This window comes from Microtus pennsylvanicus, chromosome 1, assembly GCF_037038515.1.
Source record: "Microtus pennsylvanicus isolate mMicPen1 chromosome 1, mMicPen1.hap1, whole genome shotgun sequence".
Taxonomy (NCBI): domain Eukaryota; kingdom Metazoa; phylum Chordata; class Mammalia; order Rodentia; family Cricetidae; genus Microtus; species Microtus pennsylvanicus.
The window spans coordinates 50,500,773-50,506,910 of record NC_134579.1 but is presented as its reverse complement, the minus strand read 5'-3'; the positions used below and the strand labels follow the sequence as shown (position 1 = coordinate 50,506,910).

The 6,138-nt window shown below is 41.2% G+C and overlaps 1 pseudogene; it reads right to left on the bottom strand.

The window, feature by feature from the left end:
- Window positions 1–2,640: 2,640 nt before the first annotated feature.
- On the bottom strand, window positions 2,641–4,004 carry LOC142839228 (tubulin alpha-1B chain-like; annotated as a pseudogene).
- Between the last annotated feature and the right edge of the window lie 2,134 nt (window positions 4,005–6,138).

The following is a 6,138-nucleotide window of genomic DNA, read 5'->3' as shown; positions in this document are numbered from 1 at the left end:
GTCTTTGCCCAGGTCTCTGTTTGGAAATATGTTGAGTTTTACTGGTTTTTTTTTAATGTTTACATAGTATAACACTAAACAAATCAAATCAGTCACAGAAACACAAATACTGCAGAGCTTCCTTAAGTATGAAATGCAAAAATATCAATTCTATGAAAACATAATTACAAGCTTGTTGTTAGGAACTCCGTGGTGGAGTGGGTTGCACAGATATTGGTTAAAGGGTAGGAACTTTGTTATAATATGAATGAATTCTTAAGCTCTATTTTGCAGCATATGATTGTAGTTAATAATACAGCATTCTGTGGTGAAAATGGCTAGCAGTTGATCTTATGACTATGTAAAGTGATAGATACTTAATTAACTTGAATGTGATTATCATTTAATAATGTATTTGTGCAACGAATCATCATAATACATAATTCAAATATTTACCATTTTTATTTGTATATGTACAAATATTAGGCAACAATTCCAGGAAATAACTTCTACAGCACATTATATCACACAGTTGAAAATATTTTTCTAATAATGCTTAAAAGTTACCCAGGTTCTGCAAGCTTTTTCCTTCTGTTGTGCTTAGTGAAAGGTCCATTGCCTCTGCCCACCATTGCCTGGCCCATTAGAATGGGCAGATGGGTGACACTATCACAGGTGAGAAACGAGGCCCCAGATTGTGTAACTCCAGTGACATGAGCCATTTCTATCTGATGACTTCCTACCCCTGCCCCTTTCAAGAATGAGAACTCATCTCACGTGTGAGACACCCATTCTTAAGATGTAGGTGAGGTCAATGGTTCTCAGCGGTCTGCCTCCAGCTTCAGAATATACACAAAGTTAAGTAGGGTGGATATGTGGGCAAAGCTATCTGTGCCTTCTGTCCTGCTGACCACAGTGACTTGTGCAGCCAAGGCCCAGCAGGACAAGCAATCTTCCTTCAGCTTCAGTGCAGGAGAGGTGGGGAAGGGGGGGTCTCTTCTTTTTAAATGAAGAATTGAATGTATTAGACTCATTTGTACCTCAGGGAAGACTTGGAGGAAAATATGGTCAATATGCAGGGAGGCATATAGAGTTTGGAGATCCAGAGAGGTACAATATCATCTCTTGCATGAGTCCTGGTGTCTAGCTGTCAACACACTGTTATATAAGTGAGTAGAATTTTTTTTTCATTTCTCCTTAAAGCTGTTTTGAGCTACATGCTGTCAAGCACTCCACTTAAATGCATTCCTGTCCTGGAGTTCTGAGCTGGTAGAAGTACAGCCACCAATGAATTCTGCAAAACTGGGACAATTCCCATGAGTTTCATTTCTACAGCAGATCATTTTGTTGTCAAAAAGGATATTCCAAACACGGCACGTGTATCAGAATAAATCCCAACCCTGATCAGTGTAACTCACTCGTTAGTGCTGGCTGGGCAGGAGTGCACTCCTGGAACTTAGCACTGGGCCAGGCAGGCAGCACTTTGTTGCTGCAGTGTTCATCTTTCGTGACTAGTTCTCTCAGCCAATTGACGATCCAGTGGAGTTCTAGCAGAAAATCCCAGAAGCAATTTTGTGGAAATTGACAAATTGATTTTACATTGTCTATAGAAACACTAAGGATCAGGACTAGCCAAGATAATCATGATGAAGATGCAAATGCCAGATGCCAAGACCAATTATGACAATAATCATGTGTGTAACAGCGATGTGGAGCAAGCTAAGGAGACAGTAAAAGCTAAACAAAGCGCTCACTCTTTCATTTAACATTTAAAACTAATGTTAGACTTACGGAAACTGAACAACTGATATGCAGAATTTCTTACATCTGCTTTCCCACTTCCTCCAATGTCAAATCTTATTTTTTAACATTAAATTTGACATGTAAAATTATTGTTTTGTTTTAATTTGTGTTGTTTGTCTAATGTCCATGGCCTTGAAGATCAGTTTTATTTTTTTTCTTTGTAAATTTTCTGCCCCTTTTGATCTTTGAAGTATTGGTATTTTGCTGACAAATCTGCCTATGCCTTTATAGTTAATTGTACTAATCGTACACTGGCTTAAGTTTAATTTAATCGTGTTATAATTTTTTCTCAGAACAAATTTTACATGCAAATTTAGTCAGATAATTTATATAAATACACCAGCAAAATACTTACATGGAGTAATTATGCAGCATTGCTGGCATAGGAATTTAGTTTTGTGACAGATTAAAACACACACACACGCACACACACTCAAGTCAATGATTCTCCTTCATATTAATGAATGAGTTTCTTATCTTTATTCTTTATTTGATGGTAACAAGTCATTCTTTTTTAGTTTCATTTTATTCGATTATGTGTGCTTATGTGTGTGCATATGTGTGTACATAAACACACATATGGGTGTAGGTGCCCACAGAAGCCAGAAGCCAAAAGTCTGGCTCAGATATCCCCAAATTAAAGACAGCTGTGAGCCTCTGACACAACAGCGAGTCCTGGGAATCAAATCTGAGTCTTCTGCAAGTAAAATAAAAATTAAAAAAAAAAAAGCTTTTACTTTGGGACATCGTGGAACTAACCATACAGGGACTCATGGAAAAGGAAAAGACATGATCACAGAATGATGTTAATATGACAGCATCAGTGGCTGCCAGCTAATGTTGAAGCTGAGGTTCTGGGAGTTTGACATGATCCAGGGGCTAAAAGAACAGATTAGTATTTCTCTCCTTCTTCCTCATCTTCTCCTTCAACAGAATCCACACCAACCTCCTTATAATCCTTTTCTAGGGCAGCCATATCTTCACTGGCCCTCCTCCATACCCTCAGCCACATACCAGTACACAAAGGCATGCGTAGCATACATCAGATCAAACTTGTGATCTAGGCTAGACCAGGCCTCAGCAATGGCTGTGGAGTTACTCAGCAAGCAAACAGCTCTCTGAACCTTGGCTAGGTCTCCACCAGGTACCACAGTGGGAGACTGGTAATTAATGCCAACCTTAAAGCAGTAGGACACCAGTCTACAAACTGGATGCTGCACTTGGTCTTGTTGGTGGCAAGGGCAGCATTGACACCTTTGGGAACCACATCACCATGCTACAGCAGACAGCAAGCCATGTATTTACCATGCCGAAGGTCACATTTCACCATCTGGTTGGCTGGCTCAAAGCAGGCATTGGTGATCTCTGCTACAGAAAGCTGCTCATGGTAGGGTTTCTCAGCAGAGATGACAGAGGCATATGTGGCCAGAGGAAGGTGGATGTGAGGGTAGGGCACCAGGTTGGTCTGGAATTCTGTCAGGTCAACATTTAGAGCTCCATCAAATCTGAGAGAGCAGCAATGGAAGACCCAATGTGACTAATAAGACAGTTAAGGTTAGTGTAGGTGGGGTGCTCAATATCAAGGTTTCTACAACAGATGTCATAGATGGCCTAATTGTCTACCATGATGACAAAATCAGAGTGCTCCATGGTGGTGTGGGTGGTGAGGATGGAATTGTAGGGCTCAACCACAGTAGTGGAAACTTGGGGGTTGGGTAGGTGGAGAACTCCAGCTTGGACTTCTTTCCGTAATCAACAGAGAGCCTCTTCATCAGCAGGGAGATGAACCCAGAGCCAGTACCCCTGCCAAAGCTGTGGAAAAACAAGAAGTCCTGAAGGCCTGGGTACTGGTCTGTCAGTTTGCGAATTCTATTGGAGACAAGGTCAATGAACTTCTTGACAATGGTGTAGTGGCCATGGGCATCATTATTAGCAGCATCTTCCTTGCCTATGATGAACTGTTCAGGATGGAAGAGCTGACGGTAGGTACCAGTGCAAACTCATCAATAACTGGGTTCCTGGTCTACGAACTCTGCCCGGGGCATAGGCTTGCCAGCATCTGTCTCACTGAAGATGAAGAAGACATCTCCTCCCTCAATTGTCTTGTCACTTGGCATCTGTCCATCAGGCCAGATGCCATGTTCCAGGAAGTAGAGTTCCCAGTAGGCATTGTCCATCTGGACATCAACCTGGCCAACATGGATGGAGATGCACTCACGCATAGTAGCTACGGCGAGGTTAGAAGGCGTGGTGACAGAGCAGACATTAGGTTCCGGTTACCGTTCCTGACAGCTAAGAGTCGAGGTAAGTAATTCAATGAGGCCACAATAAATACTCTTAACCTTTGAAGCATCTCTCCAGCCTTACCATTCTATTTTTAAGAATAGATTGTGATTTGATTTCTTTAAATAGTCAGAGATCATATGCAGTCAAGTTAGGTGACCAGACAAAAAAGTGACATTTTGGTGAGAAAATGCATCATCAAAACAGCAAAAAGAGCATCTGGATGATAATATAACACGATGACTTTCTTATGTGATCAAAAAAACTGTTTAAAAGCCAATTTAGAAATCATTTTAAGTAGCAGTACTAGTTGGATTATTTGGGGTTCTCTGGAAATTAATTTGAAGGATAATAGAAAAATATTTTTGCCGTTCAGACTTGTGTGACATAATGAGAGGACAGATGGCAGGAAATTGGGATCCCAGAGAAGAGCAAGAGGATCTGTTTCGCTCTGTCATTTTGTCAATGTGTGATCATAGGCAAGTTTTGCTTATCTGGTGAGTATCTACTGTGTGGCAGATGGAAAATTCTGGAGGTACCTTGATAAACAGAAATGCAAGAATTCTATAGAAAGAAGTGGAGATGCAAAATTAAGGAACAAGCCCACGGAATGATGTAAGGATGGGGCACAATGAACACAGAGTAGAAGAATGCAAAAGCTGTGCTCTTATTTTAGTTATTCATCCTTAAGTTAAATTAAACTGATGGAGTATATAAATATGGCACCAAGTTGTGTTGTGAGGTGTGTTTAAGGTGTATAATGTTTATTTTTATTATTTATTTATTTATTAAAGATTTCTGCCTCCTCCCCGCCACCGCCTCCCATTTCCCTCCCCCTCCCCCAATCAAGTCCCCCTCCCTCATCAGCCCAAAGAGCAGTCAGAGTTCCCTGCCCTGTGGGAATTCCAAGGACCTCCCACCTCCATCCAGGTCTAGTAAGGTGAGAATCCAAACAGCCTAAGCTCCCACAAAGCCAGTACTGCAGTATGATCAAAACCCAGTGCCATTGTTTTTGACTTCTCAGCAGTCCTCATTGTCCGCTATGTTCAGCGAGCCCGGTTTTATCCCATGCTTTTTTAGACCAAGGCCAGATGGCCTTGGTGAGTTCCCGATAGAACATCCCCATTGTCTCAGTGTGTGGGTGCACCCCTCGCGGTCCTGAGTTCCTTGCAGGTGCTCTCTCTCCTTCTGCTCCTGATTTGGACCTTGAGATTTCAGTCCGGTGCTCCAATGTGGGTCTCTGTCTCTGTCTCCTTTTATCGCCTGATGAAGGTAAATATCCAGGAGGATGACTATATGTTTTTCTTTGGGTTCACCTTCTTATTTAGCTTCTCTAGGATCACGGATTATAGGCTCAATGTCCTTTATTTATGGCTAGAAACCAAATATGAGTGAGTACATCCCATGTTCCTCTTTTTGGGTCTGGTTTATGGTGTATAATGTTTAAATAAGATTTAACGTGTCTATATCTCCAAACAGCTTGCATGCTATGTGGTAAGAAGTCTAAAATCCTTTCTGCTAGCATTTTGAAGTATACAATACATCGCTGTGGTCTACCGTTGCCCTACTATGCAATCTCGCACAGAACTGTCACTTAGCGCACAGTAATTACCTTGCCTCATCCCTGTCTCCCTTCCACTCCACAGGCTCATTCAACTCCAGACTTGTGTGCAATCAACACTTTATATTTTATATAGGAATGGCATTGTGAGATACTTGTTTTTCTGTCTGGCTTATTTTGGTTGCGTGATTAGCTCCAGTTACATCATGGCATAAATAAGAGGATTTCACAAGTTTTGATGGCTGAATAATATTTAAGTGTGTGTGTGTGTGTGTGTGTGTGTGTGTGTGTGTGTGTGTGTGTGTGTTCTTGGTTGCCTTCATCCATTTGTCTGTTAATGGAAACTTTGATTGTTCCCATTTCTCAGTTATGGTAAATAGTGTTGCAAGGGACATAAGAATGCAGATTATTCTTTGAGGAAGTAATTTCATTTACATTGGTCATTTGCACAGTAACGGAACTGCTGGACATATGGCCTTTGTATTTCAATTTTCTAAGGAACCTTCACATTG